We start from the raw sequence: 26,902 nt of genomic DNA, 5'->3' as shown, positions 1-26,902 counted from the left end.
TATCTCTGATGGGTTTGTTTTGTTTTTTCAGCCTAATGATGGCTTGCTTCACTGATAGTGACAGTTCTTTGGATCTCATCTTGAGAGTTGACAGCAACAGATTCCAAATGCAAATAGCACACTTTAAATGAACTCTGGATGTTTTATTTGCTCATTGTAATTGGTATAATGAGGGAATAACACACACCTGGCCATGGAACAGCTGAGAAGACAATTTTCCCATTACTTTTGGATCCATAACAAGTGGAAGGCACATATGCAAACTGTTATAATTCCTACACCGTTCACCTGATTTGGGTGTAAGTACCCTCAAATTAAAGCAGACGGTCTGTAGTTAAAGCACATCTTGTTTGTTTCATTTCAAATCCATTGTGGTGGTGTATAGAGCCAACAATGTTATAATTGTGTCAATGCCCCAATATTTATGGACCTGACTGTATATACAGATTACAACTTTGGTTTTTGAAGTTGAAAAATGTCAGTTTACCTTTGGATCAGTAAATAAAGTGTTGTCAAATTTAAGTGACTAGAAGGTAATATTCAGTCTTTGCCCTTTCTAGTTAAATGTAATTCATGCAGAAGAGAACAGAAGTTAAACAAGGTACTCTCTCCTAGACAGGTCAGCTTCATGAATGTCATGTGTAGTTCAATGCTACAGTGTATTACTAGACTCTCACACTATTATATCTGTGGATTGTTGTGCATTGTACTTTTTTTTGTCTTAAGTAAATAATAATAATTTAAAAAAAATATATAGCTCCACCATATTCCGCAGCACTTTATAAATTCATAGGGTTCATTTACGAAACAAAACTAACTGGCTAATATGCAACTGAAACACTAGGAATCAGGGCCCTGCTCGCAAGAGCTTACAATCTATGAGGAATTGGGAGTGACACATAAGGTAGTTGATTGTGATAAGTAGGATTTGAGCCATTATTGAACTGACAGGAGTGGTGCCGGACGATCTGCTTCGGGTTTGGGACTACTAGAGGATTGAGTTCAGACGATCGAAAGCCAATTCTACTGATAGGCGGTCCGATGGGGGCTGTATAGAGGGAGAAGAGTAGAGGACCTAGTACTGAGCCCTTAGGAACGCCGACATCAAGAGGAAGAGGAAAAGAAGAAGAGCCAGCGAATGATACACTAAAGGAGCGAACAGAGAGATAGGAAGAGAACCAAGAGAGAGCAGTGTCCTTAAGGCTAGTTGGGTGGAGCATGGTGAGGACTGCAATTTATGGTTTACGGTATCAAACGTTTCAGAGAGATCCAGCAGAATCAATAGCGAATAGTCACCATTTATTTTTGCTGTTGGGAGATCGTTAGACACTTTACTAAGGGCAGTTTCTGTAGAGTGAAGAGGGCGAAAGTACTGGGGTGATAATAGAGTGTTTGAAAGAGGAGGTAAAGATACCAGAAGAGAGAGAGGTTAAAAATTGTGGTTAAGTGAGTGATGACAGCCGGGGAGAGGGACTGGAGGAGGTGTGATGGAATAGGATCACTGCTACAGGTTGTGGGTCGAGAAGAAGAGAGAAGCCTGGGGACTTCTTCCTCTGTTATAGAGTCAAAAGAGGAGAGAGAGCATGTGGAGGAATTGGAGGGAGGAGGATTGAAATTATTTGGGGACTGGGAGATTATTTCCTGCCGGATACTGCCAATCTTGTCTCTGAAGTAAGTGGCCATGCCATCAGCGCAGAGGTAAGGGACAGGTTCTTGAACTTTAGGGCTTAGAAGGGAATGAAAAGTGTCAAAGAGTCGCTTTGGGTTATTTGAGAGTGAGGAGATTAGAGAGGTGAAGTACTTTTGTTTGGCAATGTTGAGAGCCAAATTATACATTTCCTATTCTGATTTTTTTTAGGTTTATAGTATGACATCTAATAGATGCTCTAACTATACTAGCTAATGTAGATAGTAAAGTGCCAGTTTTACTAGTAGTGACAGATAATTCATTATAAAAAATCTAAAGGGGTTGTATAGCACTAGTATTTTGATGACCTATTCCCAGGACAGGTCATCAATATCAGATTGGCTGGGTCGCTTGTGCAAGCACTGTGGCGAAGTCACCACTGCCTAACCTGTGTAGAACCTGCCATCCTTGCCATACCTCGATCCCTCCAAAAAGAGCACGTGATCTATAACATGGTCAAACCCTGCTGTCTCTTGTGACTTAAACTGCAAACAGTCATGAGCCTCTTCATCTGGATCTGGAATAAAAGTTTTTAAGTACCAGTGCCTTAGCTCTTCCTTTCCTCCTTGCTCCAGAGGCAACAGGGTGGCTGGGTTTAAAGTACTGAACCTTTGGATGGTAACATTTTCAGGCAACAAAATGTAAGACTGCATTCACAAATGGCGGGCAACAGAAAGATGTTTGGGTTTTATTTGCATGAGGATAGGCGTAAAGTAATGAGAAGCAAGCACTGTCACTTTGTGGTTGAGCACTATCTCAGAGCTTTTATCAAGCATGGCTTGTACAACTGCTACAGCTCTGACGCAGGAAGGGGAATCTCTGGCCACAGGGTCAAGCCTGGATGAATAATATGCCACAGGTCGTTGTTGCTGGCCATACTGTTGTGTGAACACAGCTGATGCATGGTCATTCACTCCTCTACAATACAATCTACATGGTTTGATATAATCTGATACGTCTATTGTGGGGGATGACAAAATTGCCAGATTTATGGCATAAAAGGCAACTACCGCCTCATCTGTAAGGTGGAAGGGACTAGAGGCATTGTGTATCCAAGGTCTGCAATAAGAAACAAGGCCCAAAAATATCCTCAGTGCATTCACGTTTCTGGGCAAAAGGATGTCCTCCACAGCATTCTCACGTTCAGGGGTGAGATGTTTCACCCCAGATAAAATACAATGCCCCAGAAAGGTAACAGTAATGCAGCAAAACTGAAGTTTTGTTTTTGACACCTTGCAGCCATGATCAGCCAAAAAGGACAGGAGTGACAGGGAAGCCTGTACACAAATGTCCCTGGAGGGACAGCAGAGCAATAAGTCATCCACATATTGCAGGATCACAACCTCCGTATGTGGTAAGTTCCAAATTGACAAAACTTGTGACAAGGCTGCAGTATACATACTGGGCGAATTCTGGGCCCCCTATGGCAGCACCACCCAGGTATACTGTTTACCCTCATGTGTGAAGGCATACATATACAAACTGTTTGGATGTAGTGGTACTGAAGAGAAAGCATTTGCCAAATCAATCATAGTGAAATGGGTAGTGATAGGGGGAACCTGAGCCAACAAGGTATGTGGATTGGGCACAATGGGGGTGTTATAAATTGGGGCTTCATTAACAGTATGTAGGTCATGTACCATCCGGTACTGAGTAAGTTTGCCCTTCTCACTTTTCTTTTTCACTGAGTACAAAGGAGTGTTACAAAGGGATACAATCTCCTTGATAACTCCCTTTTTAGAAAAGTCTTGTTTAAGATATGGCATCTGATTGTGCCATACTCAAGGGTTACTTCCTGGGAAGTGGGGCGCCAGGTTTCAGCCCCACTTTTACAGGAGAAACTGGGATCTTGCCAACATCCGTGGGTCCAGTAGCCCAGAAATGGTTTGGCAGCCCTGCAAGCAGGGTTTCCTTTTCATCTTCTGGGAGTACTAACACAAACATGGACCAGGTTTTTTTTTTATCATTAACGGCGAACAAACAAAGTTCCTGGTCATTGATGGCACCTGTATCACAGTTCCATCCTCCTGGTATGAGAATCTGGAATGTACATTTGCAAGCAAGTCTGCACCCAGGAGGCAACAAAAAAGAAGGAACAAAGCGCAATGTAAGAATCAAGACTTCTTACCTTTGCTTGAGCTTGATTGGCCATTTTGGCAGCCAACCTTCAGCTCCATTCCTATTTGGGCGCCAGAAATTGTCAGCGTAGTCTGTGCTTTTCTGCCTTCCTAACATGGCTCCTGATAGATAAAAGAATATACGTCCTGACCATACTAACAGCATTTTAGTAAAAAAGCATGTGCAACATCTTTTCTCAAGGTTAGCATTCTTTAAGAACATAAGAAAGACAGAAAGAACAGAACCTGTCCGGCCTTAAAGCTACAGTTTACCACAGTTCAGGCCATTTTCATCACACTAGCAATGTCCCTGACCACCAGACATCAAACACTCTTCCAGCACTCCAGCCAGTGTGAAAATACAACTCCCAACATGTACATTTGCTCAGCTTTTCTCAGAATTTTCATACAAGTGAAAGTATGCTAGGAGTTGTAGTTTCAGAACAGATGATGGAAGACCCAAACGTTCCAGTAGCCTGTTTGTGATGCTCATGTTAGGAAAAGATATGAGCGTATTGAAGCTGAGAAAATTTTATTCGCAGTAAATGCAAATTTTCGTGGTAACGAAACAAATTTTTCCTAAAATGGCGACTACACATGTGAGGACATAGGTGCAAGGAACTCTGGGAAGGCGGGATCACCCCGATTCACATGCCTGCATGCAGTCAATCAGTAGCCAGCCAGCCCTGTGATGTCACAGCCCTATAAATACGGTAGCCATTTTATATTCTGCAATTTTTCTGCGTTCAGAGTGCAGGGACAGACGTGTTAAGAGGCTAGGGACTGCAAGTGGAAAAATGATTGTGGGGAAAAAATAAAACTGAAAAATCAATTTATAAGTGCAGGGAAAGGATAGGGAGGAATCATTTCACAGCATCTTAGTGCAGGGAGAGACGTCAGAAGGTGCTAGGGACATTCATAGGAAAGTGATTTACAAGTCCAGGGAACAATTATTTGGGGATCCAAATAGTCATTAGAAAGCTTTGTCATTCAAGCTTTTTGTTATTGGGCTGCAAGTCTTATGTTGAAAAGCCTTTAGAGGCTTATGTCTTATTATCTTATTCAGTACTGCAAGAAAAATATATACGCATTTTACTTCTGCAGTTATTTTTGGTGAAAGCGTATAGGGGCGTATTTCAGTAAAAAAAGACAAATATATGGGCATTGCACTGTTGCAGTTATTTCTGTTGAAAGCATATAAGGGTGTATTTCAGTAAAAAAAAAAATATATATATATACGCATTGCACTGTTGCAGTTATTTATGGTGAAAGCTTATAGGGGCGTATTTCAGTACTACCAGAAAAATATATCAGCACTTAATTATTTAATTGTTTTTTTGGTTAAAGCGTATAGTGGCCTTTTTCATTCCAACAAGAAATATATATTCTCAGTTCACTTCTGCAGTTATTTCGGGTAAAAGCGTATAGGGGCCTATTTCATTAAAAAAATATATATATATGCGCACTGCACTGTTGCAGTTATTTCTGGTGAAAGCGTATAGGGGCGTATTACAGTAAAAAAAGAAAAATATATTCTCAGTGCATTTCTGCAGTTAATTCTGGTAAAAGCGTATTACAGTAAAAAAAGGAAAATATATACGCACTGCACTGTTGCAGTTAGTTCTGGTGAAAGCGTATAGGGGCGTATTACAGTAAAAAAAGAAAAATATATACACATTTCACTGGTGGACTTATTTGTGGCAAAAGCGTTCAGTGGCCTATTTCAGTACGGAAAGAAAAATATATTCTCAGTTCACGTCAGTGGTTATATGTGTTGAAAGCATGACTGGGAGTCAGCAGGGTGGCAGCAGCTGGAGGTCGGGAGCCAAACGTTCGCAGGGTAGAGCACCTGCTTCGCCTGGGAAGTAGTGGTGCAGGGGTTCACAGAAGTAGTGGCGGTAGCAGTCAGTCAGTGTGGCGGTTATATACAGTCAGGTTTATAAATATTGGGACATCAACACAATTGTAACATTTTTGGCTCTATACACCACCACAATGGATTTGAAATGAAATGAACAAGATGTGCTTTAACTGCCGACTGTCAGCTTTAATTTGAGGGTATTTACATCTAAATCAGGTAACCGGTGTAGGAATTACAACAGTTTGCATATGTGCTTCCCACTTGTTAAGGGACCAAAAGTAATAGGACAATTGGCTTCTCAGCTGTTCCATGGCAAAAGTGTGTTATTTCCTCATTGTCCCAATTACAATGAGCAGATAAAAGGTTAATTTCAAGTGTGCTATTTGCATTTGGAATCTGTTGCTGTCAACTCTCAAGATGAGATCCAAAGAGCTGTCACTATCAGTGAAGCAAGCCATCATTAGGCTGAAAAAACACAACAAACCCATCAGAGAGATAGAAAAAACATTAGGTGTGGCCAAAACAACTGTTTGGAACATTCTTAAAAAGAAGGAATGCACCAATGAGGTCAGCAACACTAAAAGACCTGGAAGACCACGGAAAACAACTGTGGTGGATGACCGAAGAATTCTTTCCATGGTGAAGAAAACACCCTTCACAACAGTTGGCCAGATCAAGAACACTCTCCAGGAGGTAGGTGTATGTGTGACAAAGTCAACAATGAAGAGTTGACTTCACCAGAGTGAATACAGAGGGTTCACCACAAGATTTAAACCATTGGTGAGTCTCAAAAACAGGAAGGCCAGATTAGAGTTTGCCAAACGACATCTAAAAAAGCCTTTACAGTTCTGAAACAATATCCTATGGACAGATGGCACATATGCAAACTGTTGTAATTCCTACACCGTTCACCTGATTAGGATGTAAATACCCTCAAATTAAAGCTGACACTCTGCAGGTAAAGTACATCGTGTTTGTTTCATTTCAAATCTATTGTGGTGGTGTATAGAGCCAAAAATTTTAGAATTGTGTCCATGTCCCAATTTTTTTGGACCTGACTGTATGTTATTTTGTATTTCAGTACAAACAAAAAAATCCATTCTAAGTTCACGTTGGCAGCGGTTATATGTGTTGAAAGTGTTTAGTGGCCTATTTCAGTACAAACATAAAAATGCATTCTCAGTTCACATCAGTAGCGGTTATATGTGTTGAAAGTGTTTAGTGCCCTATTTTAGTACAAACAGAAAAATACATTCTCAGTTCTGGCAAGCGCCTGACTGTATAGGGAGGGTGCTTAGGGACTGATAGTCCTCCCCATCCCCCTTTCCCCCCTAGGGCGTTTAGGGAGCTGGCCCCGTCACAGTAATGGTTAAGTAGGTGGCAGATTAGGGCCATTAAGGGTTAATTCACTGGAGATCCTCCTTAGACAGGATGGGGGTGGTGCAGGAATCCTGAAGGTTACATATACCCCCTCCCTGTTAGGTCACTTCCTCTTGCAAGTGGAAGCAAATTGGTGAGGTAGGCTTTCTCCTGATGCCGCCACCTCCAGACTCGATCATTGTGCCACTGTCACTCTGTGGTTTCCTGATGCTGCCGCCACCTCCAAACTATGTCATCTTGTCAATCTGTGGTCTCCTCATGCTGCTGCCATCTCCACACTATGTCACAATGCCACTCTGTGGTCTCCTGATGCTGCCGCCACCTCCAAACTATGTCACCTTGCCACTCGGTGGCCTCACCATTCTGCTGCCATCTACAGACTCATTGTCATTGTGCCACTCGATGGCCTTCTCGTGATGCTGCTGCATCCGCCACCTCCTGACTCTGTCATTGTGCCACTCTTTCAAAGTGTTTTTTTTTTCGGTAATATTGATGGGTGAACAAAGAACGTCTTTTCCTTTATGGAGCGAATGACGTCGTGTGAAGTCGTGTGACGTCTGAAAGTGTGAGGAAAATATATATTATGAAACAACAAATATACAAAAAGTACATGAAAACAATGACAACCTCCTGATGCTGCCACAACCTCCAGACTCGGTGGCCTCCTCATACTGTTGCCACCTCTAGATTCTGTCATTGTGCCACTCAATGGCCTCCTCATACTGCTGCCACCTCCAGACTCTGTCATTGTGCCATTCGGTGGCCTCCTCATACTGCTGCCAACTCCAGACTCTGTCGTTGTGACATTCGGTGCCTTTTTTGTGATGCCGTTACCTCCAGACTCGGTCATTGAGCCACTCGGTGGCCTCCTCATACTGCTGCCAACTCCAAACTCTGTTGTTGTGCCACTCAGTGGCTTTCTCCTGATGCTGCCACCTGCAGACTCGGTAATTGTGCCACTCGGTGGCCTCCTCATACTGCTGCCAACTCCAAACTCTGTTATTGTGCCACTCGATGGCTTTCTCCTGATTCCGCCATCTCCTGACTCGGTCATTGTGCCACTCAGTGGCCTCCTCATACTGCCGCCACCTCCAGACTCTATCAGTTTGCCACTTTGTGGCCTCCTCATACTGCTGCCAACTCCAGACTCTGTCATTGTGCCACTCGGTGGCCTCTTCATTCTGCTGCCAACTCCAGACTTCTCATGCTGTTCCCACCCTCCCTCACTTCATGACTGGGACACTATTTTTCCTTTCGGCCTGGCTAACATCATGATTTACATAATGAAAAATGAGATGCACAACGGATCCTGTCTGTGTAGCAGCTGTAAGGCCTGTATGGTCCCATCAGAATTGGCTTATGATTTGGTAGCCAAAAGCAGGAGTGAGTTCCAAACACAGAAGAAATGCAAATATTCCATTCACGTGTCATCTCTGTTTTACATCCACTCCTGTTTTTTTAGCAATACTGATGGATTATTGAGCAAATATGACCGAGTGAAGGCGTATGCTCCACAGACAGGATCTGTTTTTTGTGGGTTATTGTTCTGACGGATCAGAGGAAGGGCTAATTAATCAGTGACGTCAACAAAAAATGACTATTGACACCATCTCCACTCTGTCAGGGGGGCTCTACTTGTATACGGGTTAAATAGAACAGGTTCTTTTGACATTGATGTGGAATCAGCTGGCGACGGTGTAAAAGGAGTGCGCTTCTTCTTGGCGCCAACATCGACCTGTAAGGCTGACTTCATACTTGAGTTATTTGGTCAGTTTTGGCCCTGTGAATGCCCAAATAAGTGAAGTGTGCAGTGATTCTAAGAGTGACGCCTGTCATCTGCATGTCATACGAACTCACAGTATTATTTCACTACCAAAGCAGTATTATTTCACTCCCTATGCGTGTTACTGCAAGGCCCAGTGTTCTACACCTCTATAAAGGCTCTCAGCAGCCAGGAAATAGCATTTTTTTTAAACGTAATTAGCCGCAAATATATTCAGATCAAATCAAATTTTTCCAGAAAAATTTGCCGAAACGGCGAATAGAATTTTTTTTACATTCGCTCATCTTTAGTTAGGAACTCTAAGGACAGCTATGCACAAGATAACTGTTGGCTGAATATGTGTTTGGTCGAACACTATCTCAACTGACCCCTTACATATGTATGCTTAGCCATTGTGAATAGGACAGGGGAAAAAGCTGCTGCCAGGCACCTCTTCTTATGTCAAAAGGACCAATCTTCTTTCCCTAGACATCTTCCATCAGAAGGCCACCATACACCCAAAATCGGTGGGCATATATCTAATGTCTTTTGACCTGCTTAACTTATCTCTTTCTTTGTGCTACAGGTGAACCATAGCTTTCTTTCTGCAGTGGTATTCAGCCATGAGAATCTTTAAATTACAGCATTATTACAACTCCCATGTCCTTCACAAGAACCTTCATGCATTCTTCTTTTCTTTCCAATAAAGTAGGTCAGCTGTCTAAAGCTATGATAATATATGGAAAGATAACCTATAAAACCTAATTAGCTAAGAGGAAAAGAGAACAGAATGCATTTGTACAGAATCTCCCTGGCAGGATTCCTATATTAGGTGTTTGTCCTTTAACAATTACAAACATGTCTATTCTCTATAGGGGAAGGAGGGGGTCTTTCCTGCTAGGGTCCCTTCAAACATGAGCCAGAACAGCATGCTGATAAGCAGCATCTAGCTTTAAATATCTATGGATGGCTATTGTTTTAAAGAGGATCTGTCATCCCTCCTGACATGTCTGTGTTAGTAGCTACTTGCATTCCCCATGTAATAACAATTTTGGAGCATCTATTCTTATGGCCCTATCATGTAACATTCCTTTACTATTCCAGATATATTTTTACTAGAAGTTTGCAGTGAATGTCTAGATGGATATTACCGGTTGGGGGTGTGTCCCTGCATAGTCTGATACTGGAATCATTGGATAGTGTCAGACTCTGCAGGGACACACCTCCAACTTGTTACACCCATCTGTACCTTCATTGCAAACTGCTAGCAATTCATTCATACCATCTACCAGGTATAATAAAGGAATCACAGAACATATAGTCATAAGAATAACTGCTCCAGAAGTGTTATTACATGGGGAAGGCAAATAATATTATGTCAGTAGAGAAGACTTTTTAAATGTTCAAAGTATAAAAAGGTATATGTGCACTTCACACCAAATGCAGCAACTCCAATAGTTAGGTCAATCCTCCACAGTCCAATAATAAAAGAGCTGGAGCACACTTCTTTCTTAAAGGGGTTGTCCGAGTTATGAAAAAAAAATATATAGCACTGAAAATCTGATGGGCAGCAATATATAACTAAGCTAAGCAAGTTTTATGCAAAAAAAATAATATATATATATATTTCCTCATTTCCCTGGTTCTTTTCTGGCCCTTTGTTTACATGCAATAAAAACAATCTCTGCCCCTCCCCCTGCTCTGCTAAGGGAGTGGATACAAGAGCTGCCCTGAGTGACATGTCTGCCTGCTGCATGTTGTATGTGTAGGACTACAAATCCCAGCTGTATAATGACACTGCTAAGGGAGTGAATACAAGAGCTGCCCTGAGTGACATGTCTGCCTGCTGCATGTTGTATGTGTAGGACTACAATTCCCTGCTGTATAATGACACTGCTAAGGGAGTGAATGCAAGAGCTGTCCTGAGTGACATGTCTGCTAGGAGACTCTGCAGTATGTTGTATGTGTAGAACTACAATTCCCTGCTGTATAATGACACTGCTAAGGTAGTGAATACAAGAGCTGCCCTGAGTGACATGTCTGCCTGCTGGGAGACTCTGCAGCATGTTGTATGTGTAGGGCTACAAGTCCCAGCTGTATAATGACACTGCTAAGGGAGTGGATACAAGAGCTGCCCTGAGTGACATGTCTGCCTGCTGGGAGACTCTGCAGAATGTTGTATGTGTAGGACTACAATTCCCAGCTGTATAATGACACTGCTAAGGGAGTGAATACAAGAGCTGCCCTGAGTGACATGTCTGCCTGCTGGGAGACTCTGCAGCATGTTGTATATGTAGGACTACAAGTCCCAGCTGTATAATTACACTTCTAAGGGAGTGGCTACAAGAGCTGCCCTGAGTGACGTGTCTGCCTGCTGGGAGACTCTGCAGCATGTTGTATGTGTAGGACTACAAGTCCCAGCTGTATAATGACACTGCTAATACACACAGGATCTTCCCCCTACCTTCTTGTGCAATTCTCTCTCTAGTATATCATCTCCAGTGCCCAGCATGGTCTCCTCACTGCCTGCAGAGCTGTGCAGCTGAAGGGGTTAAGAATCCTAGCAGAGAGTAGACGGCAGTGAAGGGGGGGGGGCGTGGCCAGCACAGTGACTTCTGCCACTGTGGCCAGCACAGTGACCTTTATCAGAGCAGGGAGAGAAGCTGACATCACAGGTCATGTGACCCTCAGTGAAATCTGAGAAACCAGCCACTGCAGATAAAGTGAGTTAATTGGAAAGCTGTTACATTTGCCTAGTTAGGAACATAGAAAGAACAAAAAAATAACTCGGACAACCCCTTTTAAGCATACAAACAGTCAGAATATGAATTTAAAATGTCTCACTTGCAAGCACCCCAGTTCCTTAAGAGCACAGCACTTTTCATCATTAAGGCCTCAATCACACAACCGTAGCCAGCCATGACCCGTATTTTGGCCTGCAAACAGCGGGTCCGTAATATGCGGGCACCGGCCGTGTGCTCCCCATATCAAGGTGCAAACTCATTCACTTGAATGGGTCTGCAATCCGGAGCTGTGGTGCGGAATGGAGGCACGGAACCTCGCAGAAGCACTACGGAGTACTTACATGGTGTCTTTGTCTGTGCCTCGGCACCGCAAAAAAATAGAACTTGTGCGGACGGATCACAGACCCATTTAAGTTGAATAGATCTCGATCCGTCATGGGTGCCGCACGGATGTTGCCCGTGCATGAGGCCTAAATCAGCAATCACTGTTCTCAGTGTAGAACGTCTTCTGTGTCGCACTAGAATTCCTAGATCAGCAAAGCAAAATAGCACCAAATAGTGAACAATAGTTCATGATAAAATCGTATAACATAAAACATCTCATAGAGAAGCTGCCCGTCTCGAATTTCACTATTGCTTCTTCGTGGCACTCTGCTCTTATTTTTCTGATCTAGGTATTATAGTGCAACACATCTGATAGAAAAGTTCTACACTAAGAACAGTGATTGCTGATTTAGAGATGAACTGTCATATGCTCTTAAAGGGAACCTGTCATCAACTTTATGCTCTCCATACTAATGGCACCATAAACTAGAGACAGGTTAGTTGATTTCAGCGGTCTGTCATTTAAAAGTTAAAAGTAAGTGGTTGCCGAGAACCAACATCACAATCATTGCAGACTGGGCCTGGAAAAGAGTCACGGCCACCTGAGAAGAGTCCTGGTTATTAATGAATTCCTGCTCTCCATTCATACCTAGTTTTCTTCCTATATCTCTAGGAGAGAACTGACCATCATCAGCAGATGGGTGAGAGTGCAGGAGATTATAATAACCATGACTCTTCTCAAGTAGATTTGACTCTTTTCAAGGCCTGGGCTGCAATGATTATGATGCTGGTTCTCTGTAACCACTTACTGTAAGATCATGAGTGACACACCGCTAAAATCAGCATTTCTGTCACTATTTTATGTACTGTAGGTATTTGTATAAAGGCATCTGTGTTTTGCGGATCCGCAATTTGCGGACCGCAAAACACGGCACAGTCGTGTGAACAAGCCCTAACTCAGACAGCAGCAAACCCCAGGTCCTCTTTAAATAGCTGCATGGAATACTATATATTCTCTGCATAAAACCCACATAAGGGTGGTTGCACATGTAGGTTTCTTCAAAATCGCCACATTATTGGTTGTCATTTTTTAAAAGCAAAAAATGTTATGCCCAGATGTTCCATGCTGGCCTATAGGAAATTACAAAGTGCCCTACAAACATTGTGTAATAAATAAAACTGCATCAACATACTTTACAAAGTGTGGACTGAGCCTTAGGCTGGTTTCACACGGGCGTTGCGGAAAAATGTGCGGGTGCGTTGCAGAAACACCCGCGATTTTTCCGCGCGAGTGCAAAACATTGTCATGCGTTTTGCACTCGCGTGAGAAAAATCGCGCATGTTTGGTACCCAAACCCGAACTTCTTCACAGCAGTTCGGGCTTGGGATTGATGTTCTGAAGATTCTATTATTTTCCCTTATAACATGGTTATAAGGGAAAATAATAGCATTCTGAATACAGAATGCTTAGTATAATAGTGCTGGAAGGGTTAAAAAAAAATAAAAACGTTAACTCACCTTATCCCCAAGATCGTGTAGTTCCCGGTCGGTCTCTTCTCTAGCTGTGGGCTTGGGCTGAATGACCTTTGGTGATGTCAGATCACATGCTCCAATCACATGGTCCATCACCATGGTGATGGAGCATGTGATCTGACATCACCAAAGGTCCTTTAGCCACAGCTAAAGAAGAGACCGACCGGGAACTAGGCGATCATGGGGATAAGGTGAGTTAACTTTTTTATTTTTTTTAACCCTCCCAGCACCATTATACTAAGCATTCTGTAGTCGGAATGCTATTATTTTCCCTTATAACCATGTTATAAGGGAAAATAATACAGTGAATAGACTGTCACCTAGAACCCATGCGTGAAAATCGCACCGCATCCGCACTTGCTTGCGGATGCTTGCGATTTTCACGCAACCCCATTCATTTCTATGGGGCCTGCGTTACGTGAAAAACGCAGAATATAGAACATGCTGCGATTTTCACGCAACGCATAAGTGATGCGTGAAAATCACCGCTCATGTGAACAGCCCCATAGAAATGAATGGGTCAGGATTCAGTGCGGGTGCAGTGCGTTCAACTCACGCATCGCACCCGCACGGAAATCTCGCCCGTGTGAAAGGGGCCTTACTGTTGATTTTTAACTTGTTCCTAAATTCACTTTTTTTCCCCCACAGTCATCATCAGCATGGAAGTTACAAGACAATACATCACATTTGAAGGTATAAGAGTGCCTTATGGTGTGCACACAGAGGAAAGCTTAACCTATGCATGGAAGGAATTTGAAACACGGGATGATGATGTTTTCAATGTAACATATCCCAAATCAGGTAACTAACATACTTAGAATACATTTCACTAAAAAGTACTGCAGCATTAATCGCTACAGGACCGCCGGACGCAGGATCGCGTCCTGGCGGCGGCCCTGTAATTCCTCCTGGACGCGCCGGCGCAGCCTTTCGCGAGACGCGAGATTTCGGTCAAAGCCGGCAAGCGCATGAGCATCGCGGGCCGGCAAAAGTTAGAGTTCTATTTCGTCACCAGCCTGCCAGCCAATGATCGTGGCTGGCAGGCTGGCGATTTTAAAAAAATCGAATCAGAAGCCAGTTAACACTTTATATTTGTAAATATAAGGTGTAAGGCTCCTTTCACACTAGCGTTCGCTGGTCCGCTCGTGAGCTCCGTTTGAAGGGGCTCACGAGCGGACCCGAACGCTTCCGTCCAGCCCTGATGCAGTCTGAATGGATGCGGATCCGCTCAGACTGCATCAGTCTGGCGGCGTTCAGCCTCCGCTCCGCTCGCCTCCGCACGGACAGGCGGACAGCTGAACGCTGCTTGCAGCGTTCGGGTGTCCGCCTGGCCGTGCGGAGGCGTGCGGATCCGTGCGGATCCGTCCAGACTTACAATGTAAGTCAATGGGGACGGATCCGTTTGAAGATGCCACAATATGGCTCAATCTTCAAGCGGATCCGTCCCCCATTGACTTTACATTGAAAGTCTGGACGGATCCGTCCCAGGCTATTTTCACACTTAGCTTTTTTTAGCTAATATAATGCAGACGGATCCGTTCTGAACGGAGCCTCCGTCTGCATTATTACGATCGGATCCGTTCAGAACGGATCCGATCGAACGCTAGTGTGAAAGTAGCCTTAAATGGCTTCTCTGCTCCTCTGCTGATCCTTTTGGTCGGTTGGTCTCAGCAGAGGAGCAGGCATCACAGTGAGTAGCCACCACACTACACTACACTACACTACACTTAGCCCCAAATCACCCCCCAGCACCCCAATTAACCTCTTGATCACCCCTTGATCGCCCCTGTCAATCACCTAGTGAAAGGGAAAAAAGTGATCAGTGTAAACTGTCACTTTTTTTTTTTCACTGGTATTGACTGATAGTTTTAGGATAGTTTAGGCCCCTTGGTTAGGTAGTTTAGTGATCGTTTAGCGCCCAGCCCACCGCACCACAGTCACTGATTCGCTGATTAGCGTATCGCTAATCAGCATTTGTACTTTTATAGTATCTGTAAGTGATCAGAACTGATCACAGTCAGATCTATAATAGTATTCGTGTCACCTTAGCTCACGCTCCACCCAAAACGCAGTGTTTGCCCGATCAGGCCTGATCGGTTGCCCACATGTGCGTTCACCCACACCCGCCCCACCGCAGTAACAACATTTTTAATTTTTTTTGATCACTGCACAATCACTTTACAAGTGATTTTTTTTATCAATCGCAGCGGCCTCGGGTACTTCACTAGCCTCTGATTTGTAAGACAGGCTTGCTTTTTTTTCTTGGGTAGTCTCAGGGAATACCCCCTAAATTTCGTTGACCAAATGGCAAACAAGGGGTATTCTTCTGAAGAGGCCTACAGGCTTTTGACCCAGTCGGATGAGGAATGGTAACCCTCATCTGACTAATCTAGTGGGTCAGAATATGAACCTGTAGAAAGCAGGCAATCTGACCCAAAGTTCAGACGAGGAGGTTGAGGTCCCTGATAGCACCAGGCGTACCCGGCCCCGTGTTGCTACACCACAGGTTGCGCAGGATCCGCTTCAAGGGCAGCAGAGTGGGGCTGGCGCTGTCGGATTACGTGGTGAGGCATACACCAGCAGCGCAGCCCACCCTGGACCTAGTACCAGCACTGCCGTACAACATGGTGAAGTGGCGAGCACCGGAAGGGCAGTTGAAGCTGATACGGTGGCACGTGCAATAGTTACCTCGTCGCAGCCACTGCACAGACAGGCCCGTAGACCCCCTAGAGTCCCTGAGGTGCTGGCAAACCCTGATTGGCAGTCCCCAACTTCAGCCGCACCATTAGTTCCTCCTTTCACCGCCCAGTCTGGAGTTCGGGTTGAGACAGCTCAGATCGGTTCGGCCCTGGGATTTTTTGACCAGGGCACGATTTGAGGCCATCCTGCGTTTCCTGCACTTTAGCGACAACACGACATCCCGTCCCAGAGGCCTCCCAGCTTTTGACCGGTTCCACAAAATTTGGCCCCTCATAGACCACTTCAACCAGAAATTTGCAGATTTGTATACCTCTGAGCAAAACATCTGCGTAGACGAGTCCCTTATACATTTTACTGGGCGTCTTGGCTTCAAACAATACATCCCAAGCAAGCGCGCCCGGTATGGGGTCAAATTGTATAAGCTCTGTGAAAGGGCCACAGGCTATACCCACAAATTTCAGATCTATGAGGGTAAAGATCATACCCTGGAGCCGGTCGGTTGCCCTGATTACCTGGGGAGCAGTGGGAAGACAGTCTGGGACTTGGTGTCACCCTTATTTGGCAAGGGGAACCATCTTTATGTGGACAATTTCTACACAAGTGTGCCCCTCTTCAGGCATTTGTTCCTAGAACAGATTGGCTGCTGTGGCACCGCGCGACCTAGTCGCCGGGGCTTCCCCCAACAGCTCGTTACCACCCGTCTTGCAAGGGGGGAGAGAGCTGCCTTGTGTAAACAAGAACTGCTTGCGGTGAAATGGAGAGACAAGCGTGACGCTTACATGCTCTCCTCCATTCACGCAGACACGACAATCCAAATTGAACGAGCAACCAGTGTCATTGAAAAGCCCCTCTGTTCCCACGACTATAATTCGCTCATGGGAGGGGTGGACTTCAATGACCAGATGTTGGCTCCTTATCTCCTTTCCCGCAGGACCAGACGCTGGTATAAGAAGGTGTCTGTATATTTAATTCAATTGGCTGCATATAATAGTTTTGTTCTCTACAGTAAGGCTGGGAGAACAGGATACTTCCTCAAATTTCAGAAAGAGATCATCGAGAACCTCCTGTATCCAGGAGGTTCCGTGGCCCCATCCACCAGTGTAGTGAGCCGTCTACACGAGCGACATTTCCCCAATGTCGTTGCTGGTACCTCAAACCGACCGCCACCCCGAAAAAAATGTTGTGTCTGTAGCAGGAGTGGAATAAGGCGTGACACCCGCTATTTCTGTCCTGACTGCCCTGCCCTATGCTTAGGGGAGTGTTTCCGGAAGTACCACACACAGGTACACTTAGCATACGGATTGCATCTCACAGGACAGGCACACAGGGCTATTAGGGCCCATTCACACACAGCTGCTGCTGCAAACCTCTCCTTTCACCTGGGACAAAGTGCATAATGTACTTCGCCACATCTTTGGGCGATTTGCGCTTTGCACATTGTCCCATGGGGAAGGAGAGGTTTGTCCTATAAAGGTAAAAAAACTTTAAAAAAATCACCAGTAAGCAAAAAAGTTAACGTTCAGTTCAAAAAGTTAAATAAAGTTTATATTGTCTGTTCAAATGTTATTATAAAGTTAATAAAATTTATTGCGTTGCGGCCTGGTTTTTCCTTTTTTGTTTTTTTGTTTTTACCTTCCAGGTGGACCAACCGATCGACTAGCTGCAACACTGATGTGCATTCTGACAGAAGCATTGCGCTGCTGTCAGATTACACAAAAGTCAGTGTATGCGGCGCTGCAAGACAAGATTTCTCCTCTGCAGTAAAAGATACGTTTGCCGAGGCATATGAGCTGAGGAGGCGGCGGTGTTCATATGCTTTGGCAAACACTTTGTATATAAAAAATAATAATAATAATAATCCCGGCAATGATTTATTCATCCACATCGATTGATGTGAATGGAGAAATCGGGTTTGCCAGGGCATACGATCTAAGTGGGTATGGATGTTGGGCGGAGCTCCTATGTCCTGGCAGACGCCTTTCCCCTCCTTTTTGGGGGGGGGCATAGATTTTTTCATCCAAATTGATCGATGTGAATGAAGAAATCTGTGCCGTTCATTTTTTCTTTCAGCCCAGAGGCTGAACGGAAAAAAAAAATATCTCATTACCTGTATGCTCAATATAAGGAGAATAGCAGAAACTCCTAATGCTGGCCATACATGTAATGATTGCAGAGACCCTCAAATGCCAGGGCAGTACAAACACCCCACAAATGACACCATTTTGGAAAGAAGACACCTCAAGGTATTCGCTGAGGGGCATATTGAGTCCATGAAAGATTTAAATTTTTGTCCCAAGTTAGCGGAAAGTGAGACTTTGTGAGAAAAAACTAAAAAAAATCAATTTCTGCTAACTTGTGCCAAAAAATAAATAAATTCTATGAACTCGCCATGCCCCTCATTGAATACCTTGGGTGTCTTCTTTCCAAAATGGGGTCACATGTGGGGTATTTATACTGCCCTGGCTTTTTAGGGGCCCTAAAGCGTGAGAAGAAGTCTGGGATCCAAATGTCTAAAAATGCCCTACTAAAAGGAATTTGGGCACCTTTGCGCATCTAGGCTGCAAAAAAGTGTCACACATGTGGTATTGCCGTACTCAGGAGAAGTTGGGGAATGTGTTTTGGGGTGTCATTTTACATATACCCATGCTGGGTGAGATAAATATCTTGGTCAAATGCCAACTTTGTATAAAAAATGGGAAAAGTTGTCTTTTGCCGAGATATTTCTCTCACCCAGCATGGGTATATGTAAAATGACACCCCAAAACACATTCCCCAACTTCTCCTGAGTACAACGATACCACATGTGTGACACTTTTTTGCAGCCTAGGTGGGCAAATGGGCCCACATTCCAAAGCGCACCTTTCGGATTTCACAGGGCATTTTTTACAGATTTTGATTTTAAACTACTTCTCACGCATCTGGGCCCCTAAAATGCCAGGGCAGTATAACTACCCCACAAGTGACCCCATTTTGGAAAGAAGACACGCCAAGGTATTTCATGATGGGCATAGTGAGTTCATGGAAGTTTTTATTTTTTTGTCACAAGTTAGTGGAATATGAGACTTTGTAAGAAAAAAATAAAAGAAAAAAATAATCATTTTCCGCTAACTTGTGACAAAAAAATTCTAGGAACTCGCCATGCCCCTCACGGAATACCTCGGGGTGTCTTCTTTCAAAAATTGGGTCACTTGTGGGGTAGTTATACTGCCCTGGCATTTTAGGGGCCCTAATGCGTGCAAAGTAGTTTGAAATCATTATCTGTAAAAAATGGCCTGTGAATTTCGAAAGGTGTTCTTTGGAATGTGGGCCCATTTGCCCACCTTGGCTGCAAAAAAGTGTCACACATCTGATATCGCTGTACTCAGAAGAAGTAGAGCAATGTGTTTTGGGGTGTCATTTAACATATACCCATGCAGGGTGAGATAAATATCTTGGTCAAATGAATACCTTGGTCAAATGCCAACTTTGTATAAAAAAAATGGGAAAAGTTGTCTTTTGCCGAGATATTTATCTCACCCAGCATGGGTATATGTAAAATGACACTCCAAAACACATTCCCCAACTTCTCCTGAGTATGGCGATACCACATGTGTGACACTTTTTTGCAGCCTAGGTGGGCAAATGGGCCCACATTCCAAAGAGCACCTTTCGGATTTCACAGGCCATTTTTTACAGATTTTGATTTCAAACTACTTTGCACGCATTTGGGCCCCTAAAATGCCAGGGCAGTATAACTACCCCACAAGTGACCCCATTTTGGAAAGAAGACACCCCAAGGTATTTCATGATGGGTATAGTGAGTTCGTGGAAGTTTTTATTTTTTGTCAAAAGTTAGAACGCCGCCAGACTGATGCAGTCTGAGCGGATCCGCTCCATTCAGACTGCATCAGGGCTGGACGGAGGCGTTCGGGTCCGCTCGTGAGCTCCTTCAAACGGAGCTCACGAACGGACCTATGAACGCTAGTGTGAAAGTAGCCTTAGTGGAATATGAGACTTTGTAAGGAAAAACTTCATCCACTCGTACACTGTAAAACACACCCTCCTTGAGCTGCAGCAGCAGAATGGCTTCCCCCAACATAGGCTGATATGCAACGTTTCCACCCGTTGGAATTCCACCCTATATACGTTAGACCGACTATATGAACAGAGAAAGGCCATCAATGAGTACTCCACTGTGTAACTTCGATTTCAGCCAGTGGCAGCTCATGCATGACACCTGCCACTTGCTCAGGCCCTCTGAGGACGCCACATTATTTATCAGTCGCCAGGACTACGGAATGAACAACGTCATTCCACTACTTCATGTCCTGGAACAGTTGCTGGTAACAATGGCTGGTCAAAGGACAGGAGAAGTGGCTCCTCGATCTCAAGGCCACATGAGTACTATGGGAGCTGAACTGGAAGAGTTGGAGGAGGGGGAGGAGGACATTGGAGCATAGACAATGTGTAGCCAAATGGGTGGATTTTCTACTCAGCTGACAGGACAGGAGGAGCAGAAGCAGCCAGAGGAGCTACAGGGCGATGAGGAAGACGAGACAGAGGACCCGGATACACTCTGGCAGTATGCAGTGAAGATGAAAGCAGGGAGTCCCTCTGAGTCACTTCCACAAATGGCACTATGCATGCTCACTTGCTTGTGTATTAACAGCCGAATTGTCATTATTCTGGCTCTCCACCTTGTTGAACCCTTGCTACTGGTCCAGAAACGGGGCCTTTTTTACACCCACCGAGAGGGAGGACATACTACAGAGACATCCTATGTAGTCAGTTGGCCGCTGCCTATGTGCACCATCATCCATCCTCTTGCAGGTCTGACCTGGGGGGCCCTCTGCGCTTATGTTCCACTGCCATGGCTGCTGGGGAGGGGTGGACTGGCAGGAACAGTACCAACTCCATCAGCAGCATCCTGAATCTACAGTCACTGATGAGTAGCTTTCTTCACCCGCATAGTGAAGAAGCTACACACCAGTAGAGATGTCGCGAACATAAAATTTTCCATTCGCGAACAGCGAACGTGAATTTCCGCAAATGTTCGCGAACGGGCGAACCGGGCGAACCGCCATAGACGTCAATAGGCAGGCAAATTTTAAAACCCACAGGGACTCTTTCTGGCCACAATAGTGATGGAAAAGTTGTTTCAAGGGGACTAACACCTGGACTGTGGCATGCCGGAGGGGGATCCATGGCAAAACTCCCATGGAAAATTACGTAGTTGACGCAGAGTCAGGTTTTAATCCATAAAGGGCATAAATCACCTAACATTCCTAAATTGTTTGGAATAACGTGCTTTAAAACATCAGGTATGATGTTGTATCGATCAGGTAGTGTAAGGGTCACGTCCGCTTCACAGTGACAGACCAAACTATGACAGACCAAACTCCCCGTCTAACGCACCGCAAACAACCGCAAACAGTCCATTTGCACAACCGCAAACTTCCCATTTTCACAAGGTTGGATGCCAAGCTAGCCATTTCCCTTTCCTTGTCCTCACTGATGTCATTGAAGGTATCTTCCTCCACCCAGCCACGTACAACACCAATGGTCCCCGAAAGGTGACAACAAGCCCCCTGGGACGCCTGCTGTGGTCGGTCTTCCACCTCCTCAAAGCCACCTTCCTCCTCTGACTCCTCTTTTTCAGACTCCTCTCTCTGCGTTGCCGCAGGTCCAGCAATCGACAACGACAGGGCTGCTTCTGGTGGTGATGGTGACCACAACTCTTCCTCTTCATGCTCATCTACGGCCTGATCCAGCACTCTTCACAGGGTACGCTCCAGAAAAAACCCAAATGGGAAGAGGTCGATGATGTTGCCTTGGGTTTGACTGACGAGGTTTGTCACCTCCGCAAAAGGACGCATGAGCCTACAGCCATTGTGCATGAGCATTCAGTAACGCGGCCAAAAAATACCCAGCTCCGCAGAGGCTGTCCTCCTTTTTTTTTATTAAAAAAAATCTGTTCTTACCAGTTTAATCTCTGTTTTGTCCCCTATCAGGGGCCGGTGTATGGAATAGATTTTAGGAACCGGGAGATGGAAAAAGATGCTGTGTCAGTCCTCTTCCAATTTGGGGCACTGCGCGTGTGCCGTGCAATGTACTGTACAATCCCAATATGAGTGGTATGTCAAGTAGTACTATTCCTATCAGTCTAATCCCTGTTACGTCTCCTATCAGGGGACGTGTATGGAATAGATTTTAGGAACCGGGAGATGGAAAAAGATGCTTGGTTGGTCCTCTTACTTCCAATTTGGGGCACAGCGTGTGCGCCGTGCAATGTACTGTGCTACAAGATATGAATGGTATGTTAAGTAGTACTATTCCTATGGAATAGATTTTAGTGTATGGAATAGATTTTAGGAACCTGGAGATGGAAAAAGATGCTTGGTTGGTCCTCTTACTTCCAATTTGGGGCACTGTGCGTGCGCCGTGTAATGTACTGTGCAATCCCAATATGAGTGGTATGTTAAGTAGTATTATTCCTATCAGTTTAATCCCTGTTACGTCCCCTATCAGGGGACGTGTATGGAATAGATTTTAGGAACCGGGAGATTGAAAAAGATGCTTGGTCGGTCCTCTTACTTCCAATTTGGGGCACTGCACGTACGCTTTGCAATGTACTGTGCTACAAGATATGAGTGGTATGTTAAGTAGTACTATTCCCATCAGTTTAATCCCTGTTACGTCCCCTATCAGGGGCCGGTGTATGGAATAGATTTTAGGAACCGGGAGATGGAAAAAGATGCTTGGTTGGTCCTCCTACTTCCAATTTGGGGCACTGCACGTGCGCCGTGCAATGTACTGTGCCACCCTATATGAGTGGTGTGTTAAGTAGTACTATTCCTATCAGTTTAATCCCTGTTACGTCTCCTATCAGGGGACGTGTATGGAATAGAGTTGACACACTCATGACATAAATGTTATTCCTCTATGCGTCAATCTTGGTGTAGTGATGACTGTGCTTGTGTGCACGTTTGGCAGATTGCAGGCGATGGCGGTTTTTCAAAGCCTATGGTCGTGCTGAGGTAGTTCAGTGACAGTTAAGTGACCCAGAAAACAATGATTCTGCAGTGTGTGCCCATTGTTAGCCTAATAGGCTTTAATAATCACCTTAGATGATCACAAAGAAAATGTATGTTTTTTCTATGCAAAATTATCCAGCCGATCACTTTTGGTCTGTTCACAATCAAGCAACGACCTTATCATCTGGGGTGTGCCAACATTGCCATTGCCAACACACTCATAGAGGTGATCGCTTCATTGTGATACACAAGCCCCTTCACCACAACAAGGTAACAATCACGAAGGGGAATTGACACTTGTATGTGCCTTTTTTTGTTTTGTTTTTGCAGCCACAGTGCAGCACCAGAGGCCAGAAAAATTTGGCATGTACACATGCCTAAAAAATCAGGTATTGTTGCAGCCGCTGCTGGAGACATTTATGTTTTCCAGGCAGAAAGTGCACTAAAACATTGCGGCTTGAACCCTAGTTGGTGCCGGAGAAGTCACGAAAGTCATCCGGCATGCAGAGATAAAATACATCAACATTTTTAGCCCAAGGCAGCTCATCTCATCAGGCCTTTTTTAGTCAAATGTATCGCCCACTGTCAGTCCCTTCAGGATCCATGCCTCATTCATCTTAATAAAGGTGAGGTAATCTAGACTTTTTTGACTTAGGCGACTTCTCTTCTCACTGACAATACCTCCTGCTGCACTGAAGATCCTTTCTGACAGGACACTTGAAGTGGGGCAGGCCAGAAGTTCTATCGCAAATTGGGATAGCTCAGGCCACAGGTCAAGCCTGCACACCCAGTAGTCAAGGGGTTCATCACTCCTCAGAGTGTCGATATCTGCAGTTAAGGCGAGGTAGTCTGCTACCTGTCGGTCGAGTCGTTCTCTGAGGGTGGACCCCGAAGGGCTGTGGCGATGTATAGGACTTAAAAAGCTCTGCATGTCCTCCATCAACAACACGTCTGTAAAGCATCCTGTCCTTGCCGGCGTGGTCGTGATAGGAGGAGGATTACTTTCACCTCTTCCCCTTTTAGATTCCCATTGTGCTGTGACATTACCCTTATATGCTTTTTAAAGCATACTTTTTAACTTGTTTTGGAACTGCTGCGTCCTTTCCGACTTCCGGTAATTCGGTAACATTTCAGGCACTTTCTGCTTATACCAGGGGCCTACTAGCGTGGCCACCCAGTACAGGTCATTCTCCTTCAGCCTTTTTATACAAGGGTCCCTCAACAGGCACGACAGCATGAAATACCCCATTTGCACAAGGTTGGATGCCGAGCTACTCATGTCCCGTTCCTCGTCCTCACTGATCTCACTGAAGGTCTGTTCTTCCCCCCAGCCACGTACAACACCACGAGTACCAGATAGGTGGCAACAAGCACCCTGGGATGCCTGCTGTGGTTGGTCTTCCTCCTCCTCAAAGCCACATTCCTCCTCTGACTGCTCTTCCTCAGACTCCTCTTCCAGCGTTGCCGCAGGTCCAGCAAGCGATGCTGATAAGGCTGTTTCTGGTGGTGATGGTGACCACAACTCTTCCTCTTCCTCTTCACGCCCATCTACGGCCTGATCCAGCACTCTTCGCAAGGCACGCTCCAGGAAGAAAACAAATGGGATGATGTTGCTGATGCTGCCTTTTGTGTGACTGACTAGCTTTCTCACCTCCTCAAGGACGCATGAGCCTACAGGCATTGTGCATGAGCGTCCAGTAACGTGGCAAAAAAATACCCAGCTCCGCAGAGGGTGTCCTAGCACCCCGGTCATACAAATACTCGTTGACGGCTTTTTCTTGTTGGAGCAGGCGGTCGAACATTAGGAGTGTTGAATTCCAACATGTCGGGCGGTCGCAAATCAAGCGTCTCGCTGGCATGTTGTTTCGCCGCTGAATATCTGAAAAGTGCGCCATGGCCATGTAGGAACACCTGAAATGGCCACACACCTTCCTGGCCTGCTTGAGGACGTCCTGTAAGCCTGAGTACTTATGCAAAAAGCGTTGTACGATCATATTCAACACATGTGCCATGCTGGGCACATGTGTCAACTTGCCCAAATTCAATGCCGCCAAAAAATTGCTTCCGTTGTCACACACCACTTTGCCGATCTCCAGTTTGTGCGGAGTCAGCCACTGATCCACCTGTGCGTTCAGGGCAGACAGGAGTGCTGGTCCGGTGTGACTCTCTGCTTTCAGGCAAGTCAACCCCAAGACGGCGTGATACTGTCGTATCCGGGATGTGGAATAGCCCCTGGGGAGCTGGAGGGGTGCAGTTGATGTGGAGCAAGATGCAGCAGCAGAAGATGACTCAGCGGAGGAGGTTAGCGAAGAGGATGGAGTTGGAGGAGTAGAGGAGGTGGCAGCAGGCCTGCCTGCAAGTCGTGGCGGTGTCACCAACTCCTCTGCAGAGCCACGCATTACATGCTTGGCAGCCGTCAGCAGGTTTACCCAATGCGCAGTGTATGTGATATACCTGCCCTGACCGTGCTTTGCAGACCAGGTATCAGTGGTCAGATGGACCCTTACACTGTGTACCAGACATTCCATGACTTCCTTTTCCACAATAGAGTACAGGTTGGGGATTGCCTTTTGTGAAAAGAAATTTCGGCCGGGTACCTTCCATTGCGGTGTCCCAATAGCTACAAATTTTTTGAAGGCCTCAGACTCCACCAGCTTGTATGGTAATAGCTGGTGGGCTAAGAGTTCTGACAAGCCAGCTGTCAGACGCCGGGCAAGGGGGTGACTCTGTGACATTGGCTTCTTACGCTCAAACATGTCCTTGACAGACACCTGACTGTGGGCAGATGAGCAGGAACTGCTCAAGGCGAGAGGCGGAGTGGCGGATGGTTGAGAGTGGGCAAGGAGGACAGCAGTGGTTGACGTGGCTGAAGATGCTGGACCAGGAGGAGGATGGTGGCTTTGAGTTTGTGTGCTGCTGGTACTCTTCATCATGTGTTGATCCCATAGGCGTTTGTGATATGAGATCATGTGCCTTCGCAAAGCAGTTGTACCTAGGTGGGTGTTGGACTTCCCACGACTCCGTTTCTTTTGGAACAGGTTGCAAATGGCATTGCTGTTATCAGAGGCAGAAACACACAAAAAATGCCACACTGCTGAGCTTTGCAATGATGGCATTCTGGTGGTGGCAACAGCATGCGTTGATTGGCGTGCTGTCTGGCTGACCCCGGGTGCCGATACATGCTGTCTGACTGTGCCACTAGCTCCTTGTGAAGACCTCCTTCTGCTTCCAACTCGTCTCCTCCTCCTCCTCTCTGTCTCCCCATCTGAACTTTCCCCCTGTTCTTGTTCTCTTCGAGCGGGCACCCACGTGACATCCACGGACACATCGTCATCATCAACCGCTTCACTTGTATCTGACAACACAGCAAAGGAAGCAGCAGCGGGTACAACATCATCATCATCACACCGTACGTCCATGTGTGTAATGCTCCCTGGCCGAGGCATATCTCTGTTATCTAGTGTTGGTGGTGGCGGCAGGCGGGCGAGTGGTAACTTGAGAGGTGCCCGAAGCTGAGCTGGAGGAGGATGGTGCATCAAGGTTCAGAGCGGAAACTGTAGAAGATTGGGTGTCCTGTGTTAGCCAGTCAACTATGTCCTCAGAACTTTTCAAGTTCAGGGTACGTGGCCTCTGAACACTGGGCATTATTCTAGGGCCAAAGGGAATCACAGCACCACGACCCAGATGGCCCCTGCGGGGTGGCCTGCCTCTGCCTGTCATTTTTTTTAGATTAGTTTTACTATGCGTGCAAGCTACTGTGACACCAGATATGAGTGGTGGC

The 26,902-nt window shown here is 45.4% G+C and overlaps 1 pseudogene; it reads left to right on the top strand.

Moving 5' to 3' along the window:
* The window catches only part of LOC122926135, a 128,582-nt pseudogene that overhangs the window by 29,846 nt on the left and 71,834 nt on the right, over positions 1-26,902 (top strand).

This window comes from Bufo gargarizans, chromosome 2 (genome assembly GCF_014858855.1).
Source record: "Bufo gargarizans isolate SCDJY-AF-19 chromosome 2, ASM1485885v1, whole genome shotgun sequence".
NCBI lineage: Eukaryota > Metazoa > Chordata > Amphibia > Anura > Bufonidae > Bufo > Bufo gargarizans.
The sequence above is the reverse complement of the archived record's forward strand: the minus strand, read 5'-3'. Positions and strand labels throughout refer to the sequence as shown.